We start from the raw sequence: 27,745 nt of genomic DNA, 5'->3' as shown, positions 1-27,745 counted from the left end.
GATAATTGAGTGGGGCGCCTGGGTGGCGCAGTCGGTTAAGCGTCCGACTTCAGCCAGGTCGCGATCTCCCGGTCCGTGAGTTCGAGCCCCGCGTCGGGCTCTGGGCTGATGGCTCAGAGCCTGGAGCCTGTTTCCGATTCTGTGTCTCCCTCTCACTCTGCCCCTCCCCCGTTCATGTTCTGTCTCTCTCTGTCCCAAAAATAAAAAAAAAATAATAAAAAAATTAAAAAAAATTGATAATTGAGTGATACTCTCCCCCTCCCCCCAGACTCCCTTCTGGCCTCCTGACTCCCTTTTAGTGAGGTGCCCTTTTAATTTTACATCTTAAATGACCTGCCCAGTGCTACACAGCTTCTTAGTGACAGAGATGGGACTCTTTTGAGTCCAGAGGCTGTGCTCTCACCCCTTACTCTCTGTCTTACCCACAGAGTCTGTGCCCTAGAAAAGGACTTTTGTTCTCTCCTGGAGGGCAACAACAGTTTGGACCAAAAAGCCAATGGTCTCCATGCCATTCAGCCCTTCCTGAACCTTTGAAAGCCGGGGCGTCAGCAAGGTGGTGGCAATGTCCTTCCCTCTTCCTTGGTTCTGAGGACACGTACCTTTTCAGTTCCCCTCACCCTCCTTGGGCCAGCCCTTGCATGAATCAAAGCTTTCAGATGGGAAGGAAAACTACAGATGGGCCAGGAGCCCAGCCTCCGGGGTCCTGCTTGCCAGGCCCGGCTGTTCGAACAGCCCTCATCACGTCTGACCACTGTTCTGACACCAGAGCTGAGAAATTTTATTTAAGGGTCTCTGAAGGCCCTGGCAGGCCCACCCCGAATTCCCTGAATTCCCCGCTGCCTGGGGTGGAAAGAATTTCCAACCAAACTTGGCGAGCCAGGAAGGACTGTGGTCTGGCTGCTCCCTCTGAAAGGTGCTATGCGGCCCTGGCAGCCCAAAGCATCTTTTGCCTCTCTTCGTTCCTTGCTAAGAATAACCAGGCCACCTCCACACCCTCCACTCAGGCTCAGCCTTTTCTGAGATCTCCCTTTGCTGGGTGTAAACCGTCTTCGGCAGCAGAGAAAGTAGACGGTGAGCCTCCAAGAGCTGGGATTTGAGCCCAGGACGCATGGTTCCAAAGTTCATTCTCTCCCCACCTATGGGCAGGGCTTTTCCGGAGATCAGAGATGTTCTCCACTGGGACTGCATTCATGGTGCGGGGAGGAGACCCTCAGACCCTCTGTGGCTGCTGCTGTCGATGTCTGGCCCATACTCCCGTGCACTCGTCATTCTCTTAAAGGGCAGTAATTTCTTGTGCGAGCCTGGGTCTCAGCCGTAAGAGCTGGGGAATTGGCAATTGAGACTAAGTGGGTAAATGCACCGGGTGCTTGTCCTGGGGTAGGACGACTCTGGGCACATTATACCCTGTCTGCCCCAGAGTCCCCCAGTGGGGCTGCCCACGGCCCTTACCAGCTTATTAACACAGGCTGTGCTGGTTTCCTTCCCTCCCCGGCTCCCAACCCTCTCCTACTCCTGTCCCCAAGGATCTGCTTCTTCTCTCAGTGTCTCTTATGGGGACATTCAACCTAGGAGGCCCCCTGAGACTCCTAAAGGGGAAGCCTAAGGGGTCTCTTTTTTAAGGAGCCAGGCTCTTAGTTGTCCAGGCTCATTGAAGGCACCCCCCCCCCCCCCCCAGGGACACATCTTCAGTCCCTGGCCTTGGAATCCATTGCTTGGGTTTCTTTTGGCTGCATCTGCTTTGTCTTCTGAGAAACTGTGCCAAGCAGAAGTTTTTTGACCCGAAATCTATACTGAGTGTTGACCGTGTACTGGGCACCATGCTGGGGTGTGGCAACCCAGAGGAGCCGTGTTCTCCGCCTCTGCCCACTGGCAGACGGGAGACAGCATCTGGACCCTATCTCTCCTCTCCAGGTTAACCTCGGTCCCAGGCACCAGCAGCAGAGGATCCTGGGGCAGGTGGTGGACGCTGACCTACCAGCTGCCTACGGAGGGAACCCAGGGCCCCGGGGGGGCCACAAGAACCCCCACCCCGGCCCCCCGCCTCCCAACAAATGAAAGAGATTGTTTGCATAAGCCTCATCTAAGGCTGGCTCTTGCAATGTTTTTAAATCACCTTTGGCTTCGGGAGGTTGAGTGCCTGTTCATTTCATCAAGCGATGACTCCTGGACAAGACAAAGCCCATTTCCACGGCTAATACGACAGAGCATTTGGAGAGCACTGAATCCATCAGGAACCCAAGTGGTTTCCCACTGTCATCAGCTGAAAGGCAGATGAAGATACGACTCAGGGCACAGGGTGGAGGCCCTGGGATCAGCGCAAGGATTCCCAGACCCACCGCTAGGTCAGAGCCCCCCCACCCCCCGCCCCATTAAGACCCTCTATTAAGTGGTTAAGGGCACAGGCACTGGAGTCGGGTTACCTGGGTCCAGAAAACTGGCCCAAGTCCCAGCTCTGCCACTTGCCATCTGACGATGGGCAAGCAATTTTATCCTTCCAAGCCCATTTAGTCATCCATCAAATGGATTAATAATTGTTATTTCCACCGGTCAGTCTCCGCCCCCCCAGACATTCATGCCTCTCAGTCACCTTTTCCAAGTCTTTGTTCAGAAGCCACCCCTTCCAAGAGACCCTCCCTCCTCGCCTGGTTAGAAACCATAACACTACCCTCGTCCCTCTTCATCTCCTTTCCTGGCTCCGATTTATTTTTTCATGACATTTATTACTGACTATATTGTATCGTGGGTTTATGTATATTTTATTTGTTTTCTATCTCGCCCCGGGTAGATTTTCAGCCCCAGGAAGGCAGGGGTTTGGTCTCTTTTGTTCACTGCTCTATTTCCAGCATCTAGAACAATGCTGGATTGAAGTAGATGCTTGGTAACTATTTGGTGGGATAATTTCTTATTTAAACCAACGTCAGCAGTGCCTGCTGCATAGCAGTTCATTATTATCAATCAGGTATTGGCCACAAAGCAGGAAAGTGCCACACAGTTCCTACCTTGACTTTATTAACTCATCTAAAAATGTTCTCTAAAAAACTGTCTCTACACCATGTGCCACACAGTGCCCTAGGCTCTGCTGATGCAGGGATGGACAAAAGGAGTCATAGATCAGCAGAAATGTGATAGTACTCCCCTTGGAGATTGTTGTGAGGACCGAATAAGCTAATGCATGGAAAAGGCTTTGCATAATCCAGGAACAGAGTGTATTAGTCAGCTTTTGCTATGATAAAGCCGTGTGACAAACATCCCCCCAAATCTCAGTGGGCTCCAACAGAGTTACTTTTCACTTATATATGTCTGAAGGGTACGGGTCAGAATTGGGTCTGCCCCATGTGTCTTCTCTGTTGGGCCCCAGGGTGAAGGAGAAGCTCCTATCTGGAAATGCTGTTCTCTTAGGGAGAGCAAGAACTGGCAGAAACTTGCCATTCCTGAGGCCACTGCCTAGAACTAGCACACCATCACTTCTGCCCACGTTCCTTTGGCCAAATCAATCCACATTGCCAAGCCCCACATCCATGGGCCGAGGAAATGCACTCTCCTCATTGACCAGGGAGGGGAGAGTGAATATTTGCTGGATAACAGTACAAAACACCCTGTTTAATAAAATTTCTTTGCTATTGTAAGGGAGAAAAAAAAATGCTTCTTCCACAAAATCATACAGGCAGTGGTCAACAGTTACGTGTTATCCCAAGGACAGCCACCTAGACGGTACCAGAGTTGGAAGCTGGAAACCCATTGGTGTTTTTTTATGAATCAGAGAGAGCACCAGTTTGAAATCCACGCAGACTCAGTACGCAAATCTCAGCCCCGGCAATTAACAGCCCAGCCTCTGTGCGTCCCTTTACCCTTGCAGGAGTCATCTACAAAATGAGGTTCCCACATGGCTCTGGGAGTTGCCGTAAGGATCAGAGGGCTAACATGTGGGCAGACCCTTTGTGAGCCACGTACACCCGCAGTTGTTGACTATTATTCGGGGCCATGAAAGTGATGGTGCCGTGTGGCTGGTGAAGCCTCAGTGGGCATCCAGCTGAGGCTCAAGCCATTCCGGGTGGAAATCTGCACAAAGGTGCCCTTGAAGGTGACACCCCAATATTTCTCTTGCAGCTCCTTCTCCTGCATTGATCCAGAGTTCCAGTCTTAGCAAATAAGCCACGGGCAAAACAAATATTTATTGGGCACTTTAGTGGGACAGGGACTCTGCTGGGGGCTGACAATACAGCAAAGGAGGCAGTAACAACACCTGCTGTCATGAAGTTCATATTTGACGCAGGATGTCGGGTAAGTAATTCTAAGCGTGGGAGCATTGGGGGGGGGGGGTTGTGCAGGAGACAACGGACGAGGATGATAGAGCTAAGTTAGAGGGGATGCCTTACCAAAGAAGCAGCCCCTGTAACACACGGCGACCCCAGCTGTGCTGGAGGAGGCCATGTTCTAGGGGCCCTGCTGTGCTATAATGGGCAAGGTTGGCAAGCTCTGAGAACCCCAATGGAGGCACCTGCTCCAGCCTCAAGAGTCAAAGGCAACTTCCTGAGGACATGGCTCATGGCCATGGTGGTTGACCCATCAGGGATGACTGGATGTGTCAAAGTCAATGATAGCGATACAGTCCTATTCCTGCCAGCGATTGGCTCAGAGAAGGACACATGACCCAGTCCTGGCCAAGGAGACTTGAGGGAAATCTGCCTGGAGGCTGCACGGAGGGGCCTCCTTGACTCTCAAAATGAGACACAAGGTTAAAAAGAAATAACCCTGGGGCGCCTGGGTGGCGCAGTCGGTTAAGCGCCCGACTTCAGCCAGGTCACGATCTCGCGGTCCGTGAGTTCGAGCCCCGCATCGGGCTCTGGGCTGATGGCTCGGAGCCTGGAGCCTGTTTCCGATTCTGTGTCTCCCTCTCTCTCTGCCCCTCCCCCGTTCATGCTCTGTCTCTCTCTGTCCCAAAAATAAATAAACGTTGAAAAAAAAAAAAAAAAGAAATAACCCTCTGATTTCTCTGGACGTGGCTGGGTCTGGATGCAAAGCCAGGTCTACAGCCGCTCTCCTGCAACCCGCTGTGAGGGCAGCTGACAGAGCAAAGACATGGCAGGGATGGGGGACCCTCGAGAACACCACAGAACAGCTGTCTCAACCACACTGGGACTCTCCTTCCTCCCTCACCTCTGGAGTTCCATTCATGTGGGACATCAACTGTGCTTCGGGGCTGTGCCTATTTGAAAAAGGGACTTTTTATGACTTGTATCTAAGAGTCAATAAGAGTGAGACAGAGCTGGGTCTTGAAGGTCGCATAAGAGTTTTTTGGGTAGAAAAGAAAGGAAGGTCAACCCCAGGGAGAGAGAATGGCTTGGGCAAAGGTATGGATGGTTTTGGAGAAGCATCAAAAGGGGGAACTAGGTCATGGGGTGGGGGGGCCTTCCGGGCCGCCTGGGGAACCTGGCCTTGCCCTGGGAACAGCTTCTCTGTGGATTAGTCGGTGCCCTTAGGAGACAGTACAAGGCAAACTCTGGAGTCAGAGAGAGCTAAGTTCCAATCCTGACCTCTGACGACAGACAATTAAGACAAACCTGTACCAAGCCTGAGTTCCCTCCCCCGTCGGATGAGATGGGTCGTTGTGATCATTAAATACCGATACAAATAGAGACAGGGAGCATCACCTGCACAGTCCTTGGCGATGTGGTTATGTGATCGTTCTTCCTACGATTTTATTATTCTTACATCATTATATCACACATACACTGTTATCGGTTAGCTATTGCCGCCTAAGGAACTACTCCAAAGCTCCTGGCTTAAAACCATAAACGATTATTTTGCTCACTGTCTGCAGGTCAGCCGGAGGTTCTTCTGGCCCCAGCTGGGCTCACTGATGGGTCCGAGGACAGCTGGAGTCGTGTCGGTGGCTCCACTGGCTGGGCTGGGTTGAGCTTTCTTACATACTTGGGGGTCACCCGGGGGTCTCCCATCCTCTAGAAGTCTAGCTCAGGCTGGTCCTCACGGTGGTCGATCAAGATTCCAAAACAGAGGGTGGGAAGTATCCCAGTCCTCGTGACCCCCGTGCTGGGAGCCACCATATCGACTTCTGCCATATGCTGGAGGTCAAAACAAGTGCCAGGGCTAGCCCAGGTTCAAGGCCTTTTAAGGAAACAGATTCCACTTCTTAATGGCAGCCGCTGCAAAGTCACATCGGAAAAGGAGAGGAGACGGGGAAGGGTAGAGAATTGAGGTCAGGAGTTACGAATGCCTCTCTCAGGTTTGTACGCTGGGTTAAGAGTCCCCAGCCAGCAAACATCCAGAAAAGGCCTTGGCACTCTCTGGAGGTGTCCCCAGCCTCTTCCTCAGCTGTATTTGCATATTTTGATTGGTTCCCCTACTTATCATCTGTCCCGGCAGGAAGAGCCTTTCTCGTCTCCAGCCCCTGGAGAATGATTAAAATCCCACACTATCCTCCCGACCTTAACATGAGATTCCTGGAGGCGGAAACCTGACTTGCCCTAATTTCCCATAATTAATTCGTCAAGACACCTGGTGTGGCTGCTGCTCCCCCTCGGGGACTCTCTGGCTTTCCCCCAAGCCGGCCAGTGAGTCCCTGCTCTGCTCATCTCATGAGGGGGAAGGGAGATGCTGTTTCTGGAAGATCTACCCAGAGCCCAACCCCCAAGCGGGTGTTGTTACACGTGTGAAGTCACTGCCTCTCTCTCGACGGCCCTGACACTCAGTAGGATTCCCATGTTACAGATGAGCCGACTGAGGCTCAGAGAGGTGGTCGCTTGGTAAGGACATGAAGCTGGGAAGTATCAGACCTCGGGTTAATGGTTCCCTGGTTGCTTAGGGAGCCATACCTGGGCGGCTGGCAAAGAAATTGTGGCTTGAAGGCAGTGTAGGCTCCTTCCTCTGGGAAAGGCAGGTGTCCTCGGGCATGTCTTTCCTCCCCCCACTGTTACCCAAAATTAGCACCAGGCAAGGAGGTCCTATTAAAATACAAATGTAGTTGACCTTCAACAACAGGGGTTTGAACTGTGTGGGCCCACGTATACATGGATTTTTTTTTTGAGTTTTATTTATTTATTTTGAGAGAGACAGGTTGAGGGGGAAGGGGCAGAGAGAGAGAGAGGGAGAGAGAGAGAATCCCAAGCGGGCCCTGCACTGCCTGCACAGAGCCCGATGCAGGCTCGAACTCATGAAACCACACGAGCATGACCTGAGCTGAAACCAAGAGTCGGACGTTTAACCGACTGAGCCACCTGGTGCCCCTACATGGATTGTGTTTCAATAAATACAGTATGGTTCTGTAAATGTGTTTTCTCTGCCTTATGATCTTCTTAATACCATTTTCTTTTCTCTAACTTACGTTATTGTAAGAATACAGTATATAATCCATATAATATACAACATGTGTGCTGTGTGGTCAGTAAGAGTTTTGGACAAGAGTAAGCTATTAGTATTTAAATTTGGGGGGAGTCAGAGCGCCTGGGTGGCCCAGTCAGTTAAGTGTCCAACTTCAGCTCAGGTCATGATCTCACGGTCCGTGAGTTCGAGCGCCGCGTTGGGCTCTGTGCTGACAGCTCGGAGCCTGGAGCCTGCTTCGGATTCTGTGTCTCCTCTCTCTCTCTCTCTCTCTCTCTGCCCCCTCCCCTGCTCGTGCTCTGTCTCTGTCTCTCAAAAATGAATAAACAGAAAAAAAAAATTATAGATAAAAAATAAATAAATTTTGGGGAAGTCAAAAGTTATCTGTGGAATTTAGACTGTGCACGGTGCCCCGACCCCTGCATTATTCAAGTGTCACCTGGCCTGTGGATCTACAGTTAGTTAAAAACACGGGTTCCTGGACTCCCTTCAGACCTTTCAAAATGGACCCTTTAGGAATGAGGTGTGGGAATCTGCATTTTGATATTCTCCTTTCTAGGCCATTCTGAAGCCCTAGCCACTGACCACACTCTTCACAGGAGAGCACTCACGCTATTGTTAAGTGCAAAGGGTACGCGTGTAAAGCGTGAGCCCGTATTTGACAAAGAGAAGAGATCTCAGGCACAGAAGCACCGTCTGGAAGAACATGTGAACAGAGGAAAGTCTCCACTCAGAGCAGAGTTACGGAGCTGGATCTCTATCCATATTGCTGGATCACCGTGCACTGAGCATGTGTTCCCTGGTCAGCAGAAAAGGCAGCAAGGATCTTTTAATGCAAATATCCTTGAAAGAGAAAGAGGGTATTAGCAGCTGGAAGGCAACGCTGAAAAGAGATTTCTGGCGGCCGCAGCTGGCTGACAACAAAGGCTTGTGGGAAAACGGCTCTGGTATAGGCAAGCTAAGGCGGCCATGGGGGAGGTGTGGCAATCTCAGCAGCCAGAGGTGCCAGAATCCAGGACTTTCCGTGTCCACAACCTGCAGTCTTGATCTCTGTGCCCGACCATGGTGGCAGATTGCAACGGTGGCCGCAATTCTTATCCCTCCCCATGCCCACATCCTTGCCCACGTGACCACGGTGCTTCCTCTCTCTTTCTCGGCTCAACCATGTGACTTGCTTCGGCCAATGGCATTTTAGCACACACACATTGGGAGAACTCCAGAATCCTGTACCCGCACCAAAGCTTGTAAGTAATAAAAATAATTTACCGAACCACATACCAGGAACTCAACTCGTGCTTTAATCCTCACAAGACAGTGCAGTGGGGGAATCATTATTATAGGATTGAAAAAAAAAAAAAAAAAAGGACGAGTGATCGTTCTAGAAAAAAGCCGTAACGCAGGTAAAAGATAAAATCCATACCGTATTAGGGTAATGTCCACGCTATAGTAAAGAGCTCTCACAAATTAACAAATGACAAATGATCCAATAGAAAAATGAACAAAGGATGAGAATTCACGGAAGAAATCTGAGTGGCCAACAAATAAATACAGGCAAACATGCTTAAATTCTCTACAAGTTAGGGAAATGCAAGTTAAAGTGACGATGAAACACCATTTTGTACCCATTGAACTGGCAAACATTTTAAAGAGCTATAACACCTCCTGCTGGCAGAGATGAGGGGAAAGAGACTCCCAGGAATGGCTGGTAGATGATTAGAAACTGGCTCAGGAAATTATTTGCTTCCCCAAGTTAACGAAGGTAGATAATGTCAGAGTCATCCTTCAAATCGGGTGGGTTGAACTCCAAAGTTCACACTGTCAACCACTGAATAAATGGAAGGAATTTAGTAATCTAATCTGGAGTATTTCAGGCTGCCTTTTTCTTCTTCTTTTTTGAAATTAAAGCAACAGAAGCCTCTCTTCAAAGAGCATCTTCCAGAAAACGCAGTCCCATGAAAGAAATAACAAAAGAACCGTGGGGTTGAAGCGGGGCAGGGCGGGGGGCGTCCCATTCCTGCTACTGGGCCCCTTCCTCGTTACGGAGCCAGTGAATCTCTAGAGCTCCATGGAACAGAGTTTGAAAACAATTGGGCAAGCCAAACCCCATCATTCTACAGACGGGAGCAAGTAAATGGGCCAGAGAGGGCAGGGATGGCTTGACGTCACACAGCTCATCATGGCAGAGCTGGGACTAGGACCTGGGTCTTCCTGCCATTAGAACTGCACTCCTTTTGCGGTGTGATTCTCAAAGTTCGTAATAATCCTGCCATAAGCGTCCTCATAGTTATCATTCGTTTGAGCATCTTCCAAGTGCCCGGCAATGTGCATTCATCATGTCCAATCCTCAGAACCACAAGGTAACGGACTCAGAGGTGGTGGGACATACCCAGTGTCACAGCGCTAAGGAGTAGCAGAGGCAGGATTCGAACCCAGGTCTAATCTGAATGTGAAATGGGAGTGCTTTCCACTGGACCAAATGATCCTAGGTAATGCCGCCGTTTGCTGTGGACGGTACGGGGGATGGGAGAGGGGTTGTAGCCCAGCACTAGCAAAGCATGTGTGGCCCTACCCCCCACCTGTCATGTTCTGCTCTTCCTTTCTTTTTTAAATTTTTTAAATGTTTTGTTTATTTTTGAGAGAGAGAGAACATGAGCGGGGGGGAGGCACAGAGAGAGGGGGACAGAAGATCGGAAGCAGGCTATGCACTCAGAGCAGCAAGCCCCATGTGGGGCTCCAACTCAAGAACTGCGAGATCATGACCTGGACCGAAGTCCGATGCTCAACTTGACTGAACCACCCAGGCACCCCCGTGTTCTGCTCTTCTGATAGGATCTTCACCATTCTCTCTGGGCATGAGCTCCCTACCCCCTCAGTATCCAGCTCGGCCCTTACTGGATGCTTAACATCTGTTATGAGCATTCTCAGAGGCATATAGGGCTATAAGGTCACCTATGCGGACAGACGGCTGGAGGCAGAGAGTCCTGGGTTCACAACCTAATTCCGGTGTTTCCCAGCTGACAACTTAACCCACTTCTCCACGCCTGCTCCTTTATAGATAAATCAAGTTTCTACAATAATACTGCAGCATTAAGTAGGAAGCCTTGGGATGCAGATAACAGAAACCCCCACCTATCCTGGAGGACACCTCTTACCCCGCAGAGTGGGAAGTCCAAGGATAGAGTGGCCTTTGCACTTAAAAGACTTGGCAGCTCGGGGGGCCTGGGTGGCTCAGTCGTTGGGCGGCCGACTTCGGCTCAGGTCATGGTCTCATGGTTCGTGAGTTGGAGCCCCGCGTCGGGCTCTGTGCGGACAGCTCGGAGCCTGGAGCCTGCTTCGGATTCTGTGTCTCCCTCTCTCTCTGCTCCTCCCCTGCTCATGCTCTGTCTCTCTGTGTCCTTCAAAAATAAATAAAAACATAAAAAAAAAAAAAAAAGACTTAGCAGCTCAATGATATCAGGGAGGATATAGTCCCCATCTCTCCATTCTGCCATTGCCGGAGCGAGTTTCATCTCTTACCTTGCGGCACGTGGCAAGGTGGCTGTCAAAAGTGCGGCTGTCACACCTGCATGTACTGCAAACGCTGGGGAGCAGCACCCACCCCTTCCTCCAGCTCCTTCTTAGTCGTGAGGGAAAGTTTCTCAAAGGCCACGGACAGATTTTTCCCTCACTTCTCATTGGGCAGAACTGGGTCACATGCTAACTCCTCAACCAATTATCCGCAAGAGAATCGTACGGCCGGGATTAGCTTGAACCAATCATCTGCCGCGCGGGGACTGATGGGAAGCCAACCACCTACCCTAAAAAAGATACGTGGAAGGAGGATCTGCCGCGCTAAACGGCCAGCACAGTGGACCTTCTGCTTCCTTCAGCTTTGAACCCCCAGCTCCGGACCCTGAAGACCCTCAGCAGTTAGTGAGTGGGTGAGTAAGTGAAGAATCTTTCCTCCTCCTACTCTCTGCTTTGCCCAAGTCAATCATCTCTCGATGACCTCAATGTCCAAACGAAGCCACAAAAGGTGGTGTGGCTGGAACAAATTGGGAAATAACTGGAACTCCCTGGGAAGCTCTACTGAAGGAATGAGTGGATCTGGGCCAGGCCTGCTGTTGTCCCTGTCCAAAAATACTCCTCAACTCATCACCAGGCTCCCCTGGGCGAGGGTGGACACCACAGGACTGACCTGTCGATTTTGTCATTGGTGGTGTTGCTGCTTCTGTTTTAAATGAACTGTTCCTGGGGCGCCTGGGTGGCGCAGTCGGTTAAGCGTCCGACTTCAGCCAGGTCACCATCTCGCGGTCCGTGAGTTCGAGCCCCGCGTCAGGCTCTGGGCTGATGGCTCAGAGCCTGGAGCCTGTTTCCGATTCTGTGTCTCCCTCTCTCTCTGCTCCTCCCCCGTTCATGCTCTGTCTCTCTCTGTCCCAAAAATAAATAAACGTTGAAAAAAAAAAATTTAAATGAACTGTTCCTGGTATTGAGGTGATTTTGGAAGCCTTGTTTATCAATATGGCTAAGAACAGCCATTGGTGCCCAGAGTAAATAGCCACCCTGGTTTTAGCAGAGGAACAACCAAGAATTTCAGTCAGAGGAAACTGAACGGGCAATGTCGGGCCCTGAATATTGGATTTTGGGCGGTCATTATCCAACACGGGGGCTGTCTCCTTATTTTCCCTCACGCTGGACCCGCGGTGGGGGTGTGAGGGTGGCTGTCTTCACATTACAGCAGCAAATTAATCTTGGTCCGGAAATTCAGCTAGAGACTACCTCGTCGGAACCCCACTGATACAAAACATACAGTGTCCTATGGACAGTCCCCAATCTCTAAGATGCTCTGTGATTGGAGACAGCCTTCTGTGCAAAATACGGAAGGCAATGTTGGGTAGGTGGTGGAATCATATGGCCAGCAGCCATGCTAGGAATCCTGGCAGCTGTGGGAGTGACACAATTCTTCCGCCTTTCTCCACCCGTGCTATTGGGCTGGGCCGTGTGACTTGCTTTGGCCGATGGGATATTTTGAGATAACTGTGGGCCAGTTCTGAGCGCAAGCCTTAGGAGGGGCCTGAGTTTTCACTCGCCTCTCTTGAAATTTCTGTTCCCTGCCTTCAGAGGAGCATGTCTTAGGTGAGCACCGGTCCCAGGATAAAAGACAAGGGAGATGGTTAAACCCGACCCGCAGAGCCGTCCCCAACGGATCCAGGAAACTGTGAGAGGAAACAAAAAATAAATGTTTTTAGAAATCACACAGACCGTTGGCATGATGGCAGCAAATGCCGACTGATACAGAAATCTGATCGCTAATCATAGTAAAAATAATAACCGATCATAAATATTGGGCCTTTACTATATGGCAGGCTGTACTTGTCATAACAACCCCATGACACAGGAATGGCCATACGAGAAAACCGAGGCTCTGAGAAAGTAGGGAACTTGCCCAAGGTCACACACCAGAAACCTACGGACGGTGGATGGGGGACGGTGATGGCCCCAAAGGCCGGGCTCTCCCCATCTCCTCACCCAACCCAAGCAAATGATCAATGATGGAAGGGTAGTTCTTTCAGGGCACAAGACCCCTGTCCTGCCATCTGAGCACAGGTAGGAAAGTAGGAGACTTTTCTGGAAAGCCCCTCTCCAGAGACCCAATGGAGTCAACCTCGAACTTGAAACTCTTTGGAAGCCTGGTGGTCCCAGGTGCATGAGTCACTGTCACCTGGGTGGTTGTTGCTGCCTGCTGCCATGTGAGCGTCCCGCAAGGACAGACAAATGCAAGCTTGCTCCCTGTTGCGAGGGCTGACATTTGATTCTTGGAAGCATTTCTTGAGCACCTACTACCTACCAGATGGAAAAGGGGTGACAAAACCTGAGGCTCTTTCTAGATAAGAGAAGGAAAACACATTTTCAAAGTCCCCAGCATCACATCCCAACCTCTCCTCTTCCGGTCTTGAACAAGTCCTATCGTCGTTTGTGACCACCCTCTGCTCCCTTCTGCCCCTCACTCACCCTAGACTCAGGTGCCTGGCAATTATTTCAATCCAAGCCTTTGCTTAACTTGTCCCTGGGGTGTTCTTCTCTCTCTTCTATTTCAATGATCACATTTCTGTTCGTCATGAAAGACCTAATTCGAAGTTCCCCTTCCCAGATGCTTCTTCCTCCTGTGAGCTCTTGACTGCTCATCTCGCCAGCTGATCTAGATGGAGGCCTGTCTTTCCCATAAGTCCACGGGTTTCCCGAGGATGGAGACTGTCCCTTGCTTGTCATGTATCACGCTGCATGCCAGCACGCAGCATGATGCCAGGCACTGGGTAGACAATCTGGAAACGGCGCTTTATGGCTGTAGGACACTTTGCAGTGTATGAACTGCCAGACAGCTCAAGGGTCGTGTCTCAGACCCCGTGACTGTTGACTATGGGCAGTTACTCACCTCTCGGAGTACCTGCTTGATGCTACTGTTGGAGGATTCCAGGAGATCATCCCCCGAAAGCAACTAGCAGAATGCCTGGCTCATAGCTGGCCCTCCCAAAATGCCATCTACTCACAGGACTGATGTTATCATTTATCACGTTAGATTCTGGGGTAATAAACGTTGACAACTCGGCATTGTAGGAGTCAGAAAACTTTTTCTCTAACCGCCTGAAAGTCAATATTTTAGGCTTTGTGGACCATATGGCGTCTGTCCCACTACTCATCTGTGCTTTTGTAGCATTGAAAGCAGCCACAGACCATGTGTAAATGAATGTGCGTGGCTGAGTGCCAATAAAACTTTATTTACATAAACTGGCAGCGGGCCGGATTTGGGCCAAGGGCTATAGTTCGCTGACCTTGGCTGCAGGAAATTAGAGGAAACCAGAGATGGAATGTCCACCGTGCCTATTCAAGGTTGCAGTTCTCTAACTTGGATCTCGGGCTGCTAGCATCGATTACGGAGTCACCACCGAGGAAGATGTCTGCAGAGGGGAAGGGAGGGGAGGAGACATTCCCGACGTGCCAAGTAGAGGAAGAAGTCATAATGCATCGAAGCATGGGCTTTGGATTCCGACAGACATCAGACAGAACCCAGCTCCATCACGGGCTGTGTGTGACCTTGGGCAAGGGACCCCTCTCCACTCAAGCCTCAATTTCCTCATTTATAAAATGGACATAATAACAACCTCTGTTTCACAGGCTTTGGGAGGGTAAATCCCATCAAGCGCTTAGCTACCATGCCACAATTTGTAGAAGCGTCTTCAAAATGCCAAAGGGAGTATTACCTAGACCCTGGGCAGCAGGAAGAAAAAAAAAAATCGAAATGGAAAATGCTGACCTTCTATTAGCTTCTAATACATGGAATTTCTCAGCAAGACCTTGTAAACCGCTTAACTTTCGGCGAGGCTGACATTTGGGGGATGATCAACTCAGGTGTTTCTCATAGCCAAGAAGCTTTTTTTAAGAGGACACCAAGGCTCTCAGCGCGGCAATTCCACACCTCTGATCTCACTCCCTACAGGTGCAGGCAGAGGATGGGGTCACAGCACCTCTGGGGCTCCAAGGCCCACCCTTCACCAGGCACTGGCCTCCCCCCACCCCCAGTGTGGTGGGAAATGCATGGGGAGAGGCCCCCTGGGTGGGTATTGTTCGCTTGCCGATCTGGAGGGAAATTCACAGAAAAACACGGATTAACACTGGCAAGCAAGAGGATTAAAAAAGACTTCAGAGGGTAAAGAGAAATGAATGCTGATCTATTGGATACTTACTTCTGCACCCGGAACACCAGGTTTTCTCCTGATTCCAATAAGCTCTTTAAAAAATTCATGAGGTTTTTTTGTTTCTCTGCTTATTTATTCGAGTCCCCAGGATAAACTCATGAAAAGCAGCTTCTCGTCGCGGGCATCCTGGGGGAAGGTATAATTTGTATAGTTCAGGCTAATAAATTACACAATGTCAACATGTTCTGTCACTAATGTCCCACGGCAATCCCAGGCCCTATTAATGAGGGGTGGCCAGAGGAAGTGAGCATTCTCTGGCTTCCTCTTCCTTTACTTTGTTTCCTTCCCTTCCATTCCTGAGGGGCTTCCTGGTGCCAGGCACGGGGGACATAGAGATAAAAAGGCTATGGAAGGTCACGGCCAGGTGGGAAAGAGGACGCTTCAATGGAGAGCGCACTGAGGCAGTATGCCAGGTGCAGGAATAGAGGCCGAGAGGCATCCTCAGGCAGCATTCATGAGGCACCTGCTGTATACTCAGAGCTGCCCTGGGGATGAGGGCAGGCAGGAAGCAGCTCCTGGACGAACTACCACCCCATGCCAATCATCTACCTCGTGCCTCCCAGGCCCCCATTTAACTTGGACCCACGAGCCCCACACACGGCAGACCAGAAAAAACGAATACTTTCACCTGTAAGGATACAAAACCTCGAAACTATACCTAGTGTTCCACAACAGGGAGCCCGTTATGCAAATGAGAGTACTTGGTGGCACATCACGTAGCCATTAACAAGGAAGAAGGTTGTGTAGCTACGTGGAAGAAACGCTTAGAAAATAACCCCGAGAATGGAAGGTGAATGATCCATATTTTACCAGATGAGATGATGAAAAAAAAAAACAAAAAAACCACAACTCACCAGGATCCTGCTGTCCAAGAGAGCGGGACCTGGAGGGAAAGGGGGAGATGGGAAGCGAGAGAGAAGGAAGGAAGAAAATGAGAGAAAGAGAAAGAAGGAATGGCTAAGAAAAAGGTAAAAGGAAGGGAAAGAGAAGGCTGACTGGGCCTCTAACTCACATCTGTTTGAGAAGACACCTCGGCCAGGACCCAGCTAGGATGCTACGCCTGCACAGTTAACTCCTTTAAAAAGCTGCTGTCCTTGGGGCGCAGGAGTGGCTCTGTTGGTTGAGCGTCCGATTCTCGATTTCCGCTCAGGTCATGGTCTCACGGTTTGTGGGATGGATCCCTACATCAGGCTCTGCGCAGACGGCACAGAGCCTGCTTGGGATTCTCTCTCTCCCTTTCTCTCTGCCCCTCCCCTGCGGCGCGCTTTCTCTCTAAATAAATAAACTTAAAAAAAAAAAAAATCTGTTGTCCTTGATGGACTCAGAGCCAGAGCTTCCGGAAACCGCAGCCTGCGGACTCCCTGGGGCTGTCCTGGGCCTGAGGCAGGCTCATGCCAAGGAGCCTAGGGCGGAGGAATGGGGTCGGCCCCCTGGCCACTCTGTGGCCAGTCTCAGGCTGTCCAAATCCAAAGCGCGCCTGGATTCACCTCTTAAGGCATTGGCAGAACCCGGGGATTTTACTGCAGGTACAGCGGAGGCCAGAGGATGGAGATTACAGAGCCCATCTGTGAGCAAAGCTTCCTAAAACTCCCCTTCCGGTGTTTCTGTCTTCACCAGATTTGCATGATTTTTGGGCAGCTGCCACAACTCTCTTTTGTCCCCTCTGCCAGCTTTGTCCACTCAGGCTGGTTTCTCTCTGCACCTTGCTTCTCCAAACCCCGTGTGCACACCCAACCGGCGATGAGGACCAAGCCCTGGCTGGTAACCACGCCCACCCTATCCTGCTTCTCCAGCCTGCCCACCCCCCACCCCACCCCCCCACCCCCCCCCCCCGGCCAATTTCTTCCCCAAGGTTCCCAAGTTCCTCAAGCTTTTTTTCCGTCTAGCATCATATGGGAATATGGTGAGTGACATCCTCTTTGGTGAACAAGATGGGCTCTAAATTCTGACTTAATCTTTGCAGGCTGGGTGACCTCAGGCAAGTGACAAGTCTGTTTTTGCCTCCAGACCTGTTTTTCCATCTGTACAACGAGGATAGTATAAGCACCCGCCCATTAAGATTGCTGTGAGTATTCAGAGTCGATGCATGCAAAATTCTGGTATGTGGAGAGTGTGCAGTAACCATCAGTACTATGATTTATCCACTGGAAAATTCCGTGAGGTCAGTAGGGCAAGGGCTACGGTTCTCATTTTCTAATGAACAAACCAAGGACCAGAGCACTGAGCTGACTTGCCCCAGGCCGCACAGCACAGTCAGCTGAGCCAGAGGTCAAACCTGGTTCTTGAGCCCAGAACCTTCAGATTTCAGTCCAGCTCCTTGAGGTCGAGCCCTGGGAAGGCAGGGGCCAGTGAGTGGGGGCCCCCACATCTTGGGCGTTGGTTAAGCATTCTTGAGAGGAGATAGTGCTTCCTGGCTCCAGTATTCAGAGCCTTGACATTAAATTATGATAATGTATGACATGGGATTGTGCTGCCTGCTAGCACCTGACAATCGCATTTCTTCCAGGCACAACTCCAGAGAGCCCATTTTGCTGTTCTCAGCAGAGTCTGGAGTGTCCTACCCCAGACCCCCTGCTTGGGACAGACAGGAAGTTTGGTGCCCTCACGAGCCATTTCTCATGGCAGCCACTCAAGGATCTCCTTGTTTTAAGATTTTATTTTTAAGTAATCTCTACACCCAACGTGGGGCTCGAACCCACAACCCTGAGATTAAGAGTCACACGCTCCACCGACTGAGCCAGCCAGGCACCCCGAGGATATCCTATATCATTTCTAGTTTAGCTGCATGGTGCCCCTCTTTGGCATACTGGCATCCCTACACGAAAGCGCAGAATTCAAAGCTCGTCACTGGACGCCCAACTAGCTGTCAGGATTCCCTCCCCTCCCTCTGCCATCATCACTCATGGTACTTCACAGTATAGCATGGTGGTCAGAAAATTCTGGAGTCAGACAGCCGTGGGTTCAAAGCTTAGGTGAGACACTGAGTCTGAATTTGGGGAAATGACTTAGTCTCTCTGGGTCTCCATTTCTTCATCTGTTTAATGGATATTTGAATAATGGAAAGGGGACAAATAATACTTCATAGGGCTGCAGGAATTTAGTAAGATTGTATCAGTTAGCTATGGCTACCATGCCACATAACAAATAACCCTACAACGTGACAATCGGCAATCCACAGAAGAAATAGAAGTAGCCACCACATACATGAAAACGCTTCACAGCAACAGTAAACAAAGAAAGTTAACTAAAGAAAACCCAAGATATCATTCTTCACCTGTACCTAATTGGTAATTTTTTTAAACATAGACTGAACTTTTTTAGAAAAGTTTTACACTGACAGAAAATTTGAGAAGAGAGTACGGAGACCTCCCACATATCCCCGCTCAGTTTTGCCTATTAGTATCATCTTACGTCAATACGGTACATTTGTTACAGCTGATGAGCTGATACTGATGCATAATTATTAACCAGACTTCATATTTTATTCACATTTTCCTTACTTTTCACTTAACTTCCCTTCTGGCATCCAGAATCCCATCCACGATGGCACCTTTCATATAGTTGCCACGTCTCCTTAGGTTTCACAGACTTTCCTCATTTTGGATGACCTTGACACTTTTCGGGAGTACTGGTTAGGTATTTTGTAGAATGTCTCTATTAGTACCAAAAAAAAAAAATTTTTTTTTAAGTTTTCATTCGTTTATTTAAGTAATGTCTACACCCAACGTGGGGCTTGAACTCATGAGATCAAGAGTCGCACGTTCTTCCAACTGGGCCAGCCAGGCACCCTTGTCTGATTTTTTTCCCTTAACGAATTGACTGGGGTTATGGGTTTTGGGGAGGAAGACTGGAGAGAGAAAATTGTCATCACATCCTATCAAGGATGCATAGCATTAACATGACACATGACCCCTGATGTGGGCCTTGATCCCATCTGGCTGAGGTAGTGTCTGTCAGATTTCTCCACTGTCAAGGTGCTCATTTGTTCCCTTTCCATCCCGTACACTTTGGAGGGAAGTTAACGTGCACAGCCCACACTTGGCCCACACTTGAGAAGTGAAGAGTTATGCTCCCCCTCCTTGAGGGCAGAGTATCTACATACATTATTTGGAATTCTTCCGCATGGGATACTTGCGTCTCTTTCCCATTTAAGTTATTCAATCATGGACTCATGGCTATTTGTTTTACACGTTGAGTTATAATCCAGTAATTCTTTATTTATCTGGTTCACATTGTCCCAGCTTGGGCCCCTGGGAGGTTCTCGGTTGGTTCCTTTGTTCCTTTGACATACCCCAATTTCTTTTGCGTTTTTCGTTTGGAGCGCATTCTTACAGTATGGCAGGATAAGGTGCTCCCGGCTCACCTTGCGTATTTACCGCCCTGGTCATTGAATCAGCCATTTCTCCTACAATCCCTGGTTCCTTTTATGGGAGAATGGGGTTTTAAACCAAGACCCGGGCGTTAGATGTTTGTGTTGCTACTGGGGTGTCATTGCTTCTAGGCCCTCTCAGTGAAGAGCAGGAACTGTCTGTCAGCACGCTGACCTACATATACACAAGTGTATATAAATATTTCTGTGTGTAACAATATGTATGGGGTACATGGGTGGTTCAGTCGGTTGAGTGTCCAACTTTCGATTTTGGCTCAGGTCATGCTCCCATGGGATCAAGCCCTGAGTCAGCCTCTGCCCTGAGCATGGAGCCTGCTTAAAATTCTCTCTCTCTCTCTCTCTCTCTCTCTCCCTCTCCCTCTGTCCCTCTCCCCTGTTCACACTCGCTGTCTCTAAAATAAAGCACACACACAAAAACCCCAGCATGTACATATATTAAGCTATACATGAGTTCACACTGATGTCCCCAGCTCTAATCTATTACCACACGAATCATCTAGCCTCCTACCCTTGTTCATTTTATACTTCAACAATGAGAAGCCTGGCTCCCACCATGCACCATCCATTCACGTAATTCTTCAATTCCGGTATCCTTTAGTCTCTCAGACTCTGCACGTTTCCAAAGTTACTTAGGTCAGCACCTTTTCTTCCTTCCCCCTTTAGTTTGGCGGTTTCACACATTTGTGGATTCTTTATCACAGGCATCACAGCAAGCAGGAGCTGATGCTGACCTTCATGAGGACGTGGGGCAAGTTCAAGGCAACACCAGCCAGAATATCAAGTGACACTAAGGCATTTGGTATAGAAATTAGCTGCAAGGCCTCACATAAACTTCTCTCTCATGTTAGAGAATTTGCTAGGCATCATTTACTCCTTCCCCACAATTATCCATGCCCTGGGGATCAAAGGTGTTTCAGACATGGATCTAGCTAAGTTCAGGAAGGCATGGAAGGCACAGGCATAGCTCACCTTCATACCAGGCAGACAATGAAACACAACAGGAGAGTGAAGTTCAGAAAACAAAGCCTTCACTTCCAGCAGGGCTTGGAGCCCTTGGGAAGATCTGGGAACTTTGGGCAAGATGACATCCAGGAAGCTGAACGAGAAGAACCTTCTCTGTGAGCAAACCATGGGGATGGAGAAAAGTAAGAGTCTTGTGAATGGAGTCTAGTTTTCTGACATCATGTTTGAAAGATCTTTGTTTTTTTAAGTTTGCTTATTTTTGAGAGAGTGACAGAATGGGCAGAGGAGGGGCAGAGAGAGAGGGGGACAGAGGATCCGAAGCAGGCTCTGTGCTGACAGCAGAGAGCCCAAGGTGGGGCTCAAACTCATGAACCGTGAGCTCTTGACCTGAGCTGAAATCGGAAGCTTAACCGACTGAGCCACCCAGGCCCCCCTCTGACATCATTTCATTCCATGTTTCAAAACAGAAATAGCCTTATCATTTCTATGCCTAGGAAAGGATGTCAGGATGTCAGGCTCATAAAAAAAAAAAAAAAAAAAAAAATAGCTGTATATATTCCACTGCGGGGCAGAAGTATATTTTACAAAATCTGTCTCATTGGTCAGACATTTGTGTGACTTACAAGCTTTCACTCACAAGCTTTCAAGTGACCCTATAATACAAATATTTGCACTTGTCCAATTTTTGCCTTAGGATAAATCCCTAGTAGTGAATAGTTGGATCAAAGAGTCTGGACATTCTAAATTCTCAGTATCTACTGCAAAATTTCCCTACAGGGACAAATTTATACACTAAGGCATGAGAGTGGCCATGTGTCCACAATTGTATTGTTGACAATAACTTCCTGTTATCATTCTTCTTAATCTGCTTGCTACGTGGGACGCGGCCGCAGAACCTCATGAGCCACATGGTATCGCCTTGTCTGTCACCATTCACCTTCTGCCTTCCTCCCCCGACTGAGCTCTGGGGGCTCGAAAGCTTCCCCAATCTCCCACATACCACACCTGGAAATGTCTCTGGACTCTGTCCTTCCGAGTGACAACGTGAAAACAGACGGCTCATCAGCTCAGCCTGAAAGCAGTCTGTTCATGGTCTCCTTCAGGTCAGGTACCGAAAACCTGGGCTGGAGGCAAGGAGGCCTGTGCTGCGATGGAGGGAAGGCCTGGCCTTTAAGAAGAATATTTCATTCACGCCCCCGGTGCGTGCTGGCATTTCTGCAGCTACGTCTGTGTGCTCCCTTCGTGCAGATCACTTAGGGCCTCAGACAGAGCTCTGCTGTGAGCATCCCCGTCACCCTGGGCACACACATCACGTCCTAGCCACTTGGAACCGATGTTTCCATAACTGGGGGCGGCAGGATGGTGGGAAGCCCTGGGATCTTGAGAGAAGGGGCTTAGGGGTGGTTTGAACAAAGAACACGTGTATCATTTCTCATTCCAAGCCTCCCTATGCATTGAGAACACAGGCTCAGTAAGGAGGAAAAGTGAAGCCCAGAAAAGGGGAGACATCTGCCTGGGGCTGCACAGCAAATCACCCTGCCTAAACCCTTAAGAGTCTGAGTCCTCATCAGACCTGGCTTCCTCCCCGACGGCAAACTCCTCGTTCTAAATCTCAGCACGCAGTAAGACTCACGCAGAGGCCTGTTTATGCTGTTGCATTACCAAGCTTTTAAAAGTCCAGATGGTTCCAGTTGTAGGGATCTACAGGCCATAAAACTGTCATGCTCACAACGCAGCGTCTCTCAAGGTAATGATGTAATCTGTTTGCAGAAAAAGGCCCCTGGTCCAGGCCGTCATAAGAGCTGTCACTGCACGAGCCTCCGCCAGGGTAGCGGGGGGTGGGGGGGGAGGGTGGGGGGGGGTGGTGTGTGCTCATAATGGGGCAGTGTGGAGTAACCCTCCTCTAGGTCAGCATTCTCCAGCACACAGGGGCCCAATGTGCTTGGGGAGAGCGGCGATCAGATCTGTGTGCCTAGTTCACGTCCTCGATCTCCTCCCTGCGCAGAACTGCAAGGCAATGCCCGTGGGCCCTCTCCCAGCTCCCCTGCACGCAATTTACGCCGCCTGGAGTGCCCTCCCCTACATTCGCCTTCAAATCCAGCTTAGGACTTGGGCACAAGCCCCGCCTCTGAGTGTCTGACCCAGGCCAAGCCACTTCACCTGTCTGAGATTGTCTTTCCTCTTCTCTAAGTTGGTGTCAGTAATAGATCCAGCTTCGCAGTGCTGTTACAAAGATTAAGCAAAATAATCCTCACGGGCTGCAGTGAGGGCATGCTGGCTGTAACAAAACCCCATTCAGATTAGTTGAAGCTAAACTTAGGAGGGTGAGGGTCTACTCAAAATGGGTGTAAGCCCAGAGTGCCTGGGTGGCTCAGCCGGTTAAGTGTCTGACTTGGGCTCAGGTCACGATCTCACAGTTCGTGGGTTCAAGCCCCAGGTCAGGCTCTGTGCTGACAGCTCAGAGCCTGGAGCCTGCTTCAGATTCTGTGTCTCCCTCTCTCTCTGCCCCTGCCCTGCTCACACTCTGTCTCAGTTTCTCAAAAAGTGAATAAACGTTAAAAAAAATTTTTTTTTAAATGGGTATAAGCCCAATCTTAAATTTCGGGTGTAAAAAAGTGACATCACGTTAACATGCCAGTTGATGGCTCAAGGCCCCTGCACACAAGGACATCCACCTCTTCCTGTTAAAAATCCCACCCACGCTGACCATTCCTGGGTGGTTCATGGATCCACCTGCAGGGAGGGGCTTCCACAGCAGAGAATGACTCACCTGGTGTCCCAGAGGACCACCTCACCCCCCTGGGGACCAAGCTGAGTCCCCAGATCAGTGCTCAGCCTCAGCCTTTTCAGTCACATTCTGCTTCCCAGGAACCTGGAGTAAGTTCGGTGAGGTCAGGAACCGTGTTTGTCTTATTTGTCACCGTGTGCCCAGCATCCAGAACAAGGACTTGGCACACAGCATCCATTATATGTTGAAGGGATGAATGGGGGGGGGGGGTGGTGTGTGTGGATGGATGGGTGAATGAACAGATGAATGGATTGATGGATGTATGGATGAATGATTGGATGGCCATATGGATTCATGAATGGATGGATGGGTGCAAGGATGGCAGGAAAGAAAGAAGGAAGGAGGAAAGGAAGGAAGAAAAGGAAAGATGAATGGATGGATGGACAGACAACTCAAGGTGTGAAATATCAGCCCCCAAGTCATGCTTCAGAAAATTTTATAAGTAAACACCTTTGGTAATTTAGCATTTTGGAACAGCTGGACATATATCTTTTTTAAATAGAAAAAGTAAATCGGGGGAGCCTGGCCGGCTCGGTGAGTTAAGCGTCTGACTCTTGATTTCAGCTCAGGTCATGATCTCACGATTCAGGGGTTCGAGCCTACGTGGGACCCTACGTGGGATTCTCTCTCCCTCTCACTCTGCCCCTCCCCGACCCCACTGCACACATTCTTTCTCTCAAAATAAATAAATAAGCTTTAAAAAAAATTTTAAGAAGGAAATCAACATCTTTAAAATCATAGCCTAGGAACTTGCTGATTCTGCATGAATTGCCATCTCGCTGTGTTATGTAACGATCATAGTTATGCATGTAAATATATTTCTAAAACACGGTCTCTAATTACACAGATGTGATCTGTGTTGATGATTCTGGGAAAGAGGTTAAAAGTCACCAGAAAGGGAACAATAGCAAACGTTGACGGAGTGTCCACTAAGCATCAAGTTGTTTTATTAAAATGCTACCCTGTCGGGGTGCCTGGGTGGCTCAGTCGGTGGGGTTAACTGTCTGACTTTTGATCTCGGCTCAGGTAATGATCTCACAGGTTCATGAGTTTGAGCCCCACATCAGGCTACACACTGTCAGTGCGGAGTCTGCTTGGGATTCTCTCTCTCTCTCTCTCTCTCTCTCTCTCTCTCTCCTTCTGTCCCTCCCCAACTCCTGCTCTCAATCTCTCTCAGAATAAACTTAAAAGAAATTTTTTTTAATGCTACCCTGTCAGATTCTCTCAGTTCTGCACCGAGAATAATTTCATGCCCGGTTTTCAGGTGAGGGAACTCAGATGCCATGAGGTTTCATGTCCTGTGGGAGGCCACACAGCCGGTACATGGCAGGGCTGGCTTTGAATTCAGCTTTGCTCAGTCCCCCACGGCCTGCCTGGGAAGAGGGCCTTCTGGAGGAGCAGGAACGGGGTGACCATTGTTTTAGGACCGTGCTTACCTGTGCTGGCTCGCTAATCTCACAGCAATCCTGTAAGGAAGGAGCTGTTATTATCCTCACCTGGCAGGTGAGGAAACTGAGTTTCAGAGCTGAACACCACTTCTGAGGTTGTTGATTTAATCCGCGTGAAAGCTTTTCAAGGTCAACCGGACCTCGTGGCAATATGGCCCTAGAGAAGACAGACAATGGGCTCCAGGGCCTCCTGGGCTCGCTCTGTGCCCTAAATTCCTTCATTACACTCTCCTTGGAGTCACGGTGTTTTGACTCTGGTTAAAATGCAAATCGTACCTGGAGGGATAACACAGAAAGCCATTATTGGCCTGGAATAAAGCCAGGCCACATTCGCGTCCAAATTCCATTTTCAATACCTTTGGGTTTCTTTCTAATAACTTGAGAATGTTTTTCTGCAAGTAATTCATGTTCATTGTAGAAATTTAGGAAACGTGGAGAGGCAAAAAAAAAAAAAAAAAGAATAAAAAAAATTGCTTGAAATCTTTCTGAGGCAGCCATGTCTTTCCATTTCATCTAGTAGCCGTGCTCAAAGTTAAAACCATACATGTCTCACTCTCCACCCAGCTAATTAGCGGCTGACGCCATCCCCAGGCTGGGGGTGGGGGTGGGGGTGGGGGTGGGGTGAGGGGAGGAGCATGTGACCCAGAAATGGCCAATTAGAGCATCCCAGCCCTGGCCACAGTGATTGGTTCATGGAAGGGAGTACAACCAATCCCAGCCAATTAGAGCTCTGCCCAGAACTTCCCCTGGAATCAGAGAGAAAGAGGCTTTTTTCCTTCTTTTTTTTTTTTTTCTTTTTACTTGTCCTAAGTTGCAAAGAGGTTGGGAGCAGGGAGTGGCCAGTCTTGCCTCAGTGTGTGGAGAGTTTGCCTGAGAATGAAGCCAACTCCACAGAAGAAAGGAGAGCTGAGACATAGGGAGGGAGAGATTGCCGACATTGTTTGAGCACCTGGATCCAACTACACCTGAAGCCAGTCTTTTAATAGAGTTTTCAGTTATTAAATTGAGCCATACGCAATTCCAACAGTTGGCAACTTTTGACCCCCTCCCCCCAAAGACAATTTCATATCATTCAGCTTAATACACGAGACAACGAATCCCCTTCCCTACTTAACTGAGTTTAAACTGAGTTTTTGAGTCTTGCAACTGAAAGAATCCTGTTCACTATACCCATCATCCAAAGAAAATCAACAGTCACATTTTGCTCTATCTCTTCCCATTCTTCTCTGTGTGCCTGTATTTGTGTATGTTTGATACTAGATCATAGCATAGTGTAATGCAGTATAACTGTGACATTTTAATTTAACTTATTATCTGTGTAATTCGTTGTTCCATATCTGCCTTCTCCTAGGCACTGAAAGTTCAATACCTGCCTTCCCTTGTGGAGAACACAGCGGCAGGACCATCCTAGGTGCTCAATAAACAGTTGCCCGTATCAATATATACCGTATCAATACAGGTCTATACTGGGGTGCCTGGCTGGTTTAGTCGGTAGAGCGTGCGACTCTTGACCTCGGGGTTGTGAGGTTGAGCCCCACGTTGGGTGTAGAGATTGCTTAAAAATAAAACCTGAAAAAGAAATACAGGTATCTACTAGAAAGTGGGATCCAGCGTGAGAGAATGATTTAGAGAAAAGCCAGTCTGCAGCCTGGCATACATCTACTCCATAAAAGTGAGATATACTGTCCCATTAGAATAGGGTCCACGTGCACAGCAAACAATGAAAACTGAACGCCTGCGTTAAAATTTACACGGGAGGCCAGCTAACCCTAGCAGGCTAGATGGAAGACCGGCACTTGCTGAGGAGAATGTGTTCAACTTACCAGCCTTTTAAAAACGTTGGCAGGGGCCAGGTTGGGGATGGGCACAGGAAAGAAATCCAATGGCAGGATTCATGATTTGAAACCCGTAGAAGGGGCGCCTGGGTGGCGCAGTCGGTTAAGCGTCCGACTTCAGCCAGGTCACGATCTCGCGGTCGGTGAGTTCGAGCCCCGCGTCAGGCTCTGGGCTGATGGCTCAGAGCCTGGAGCCTGTTTCCGATTCTGTGTCTCCCTCTCTCTCTGTCCCTCCCCCGTTCATGCTCTGTCTCTCTCTGTCCCAAAAATAAATAAACGTTGAAAAAAAAATTAAAAAAAAAAAAAAGAAAAGAAAAGAAAAGAAACCCGTAGAATAGAGGTTCAGCAGAGGACTTTTTCTGAATCTTCCGAACGTTCATTGCTTAGGTCACAGGTCGGTGACTCATTACTGCCCCCTCCAGGTGGTATGGGGAAATGCAGGGGAAGAAATGAAGTGCAGTCGGTCAAGCCATTAGTTGTGCTACTGCGTTTATCATAGGCTCAGGGATGATCAGCACCTGGAGCTATGCTCTCTCGTTATTTCAACCATCATCAGTCTTCATCTCAACAGCAGTAAGAGTGGCTGTGAGGAATAGCCAGGCAAGGGGCTAAGAGCTTTCCATGCATTATCTCATTATCTCTTACAATACCCTCGGAAATGGATACTTTTAGGGACCCGTGTTACTCATGGGGAAGCAGATGCTCAGACAGGTGAAGCCACTTGCTCAAGAGCACATAGCTGGTAAATGGCGGAGCTAGGACTCAAACCCAAGGTCTTCTGACCCTTTCTGCTCTGCTGATTTTCCAGATGATCTAACCCCCTCTCCTCACCGTACAAGTGAGGACAATGAGGCTCTGAGCAGCCCCGGAGCTCTGAAGTTGGCGGGGATCCCAAATAGCTACGAAGACCTTTACAAAGTTACACTTACGTTTGGCTTTCCAAAAATGATCCCAAGCAGAGGATGGGAGGGGTCCCAATGCAGTGACCCCCGGCGGGGTCAATCAGAAGAAACTTGCTAATGTTGGCATCGTATGCAAGTACTGATTGGGAGGGCAGCCAAGGGCAATCCACCGCAGAGAAATTTCACCCGAGGCCGCAGGACAGGGGTGGGGGGGGGGGGCTACACGAGAGACTGGTCACCGCCACCCCATCTACGCTGGCAACAAGCTGAATCCCTGTAAGGGTCTGCCCCTACATAAACGGAGGGGCAAACTATGGTGGACCCACACCAGGGAGCACCGTCGGGCAG

At 49.4% G+C, this 27,745-nt stretch overlaps 2 long non-coding RNA genes and 1 other non-coding gene across 3 annotated transcripts; 1 reads left to right on the top strand and 2 right to left on the bottom strand.

Moving 5' to 3' along the window:
- Positions 1-263: 263 nt before the first annotated feature.
- LOC123588024 lies at positions 264-10,639 on the bottom strand. Its single transcript, XR_006707657.1, has 4 exons — positions 10,491-10,639; positions 5,813-6,164; positions 2,114-2,260; positions 264-1,321 (listed from the first exon to the last, which is right to left on the bottom strand). It is a non-coding gene; the product is annotated as an uncharacterized LOC123588024 (long non-coding RNA).
- A 502-nt stretch (positions 10,640-11,141) lies between these two features.
- On the top strand, positions 11,142-26,095 carry LOC123588023. The gene is made up of 3 exons (XR_006707656.1): positions 11,142-11,258; positions 17,035-17,136; positions 26,012-26,095. It is a non-coding gene; the product is annotated as an uncharacterized LOC123588023 (long non-coding RNA).
- TRNAK-CUU lies at positions 17,746-17,818 on the bottom strand. The gene has a single exon. It is a non-coding gene; the product is annotated as a tRNA-Lys (tRNA).
- Positions 26,096-27,745: the final 1,650 nt, after the last annotated feature.

Source organism: Leopardus geoffroyi, chromosome D3 (assembly GCF_018350155.1).
Source record: "Leopardus geoffroyi isolate Oge1 chromosome D3, O.geoffroyi_Oge1_pat1.0, whole genome shotgun sequence".
Lineage (NCBI taxonomy): Eukaryota > Metazoa > Chordata > Mammalia > Carnivora > Felidae > Leopardus > Leopardus geoffroyi.
Note: the sequence above shows the minus strand (reverse complement) of the source record. Positions and strands in the feature narration are given on the sequence as shown.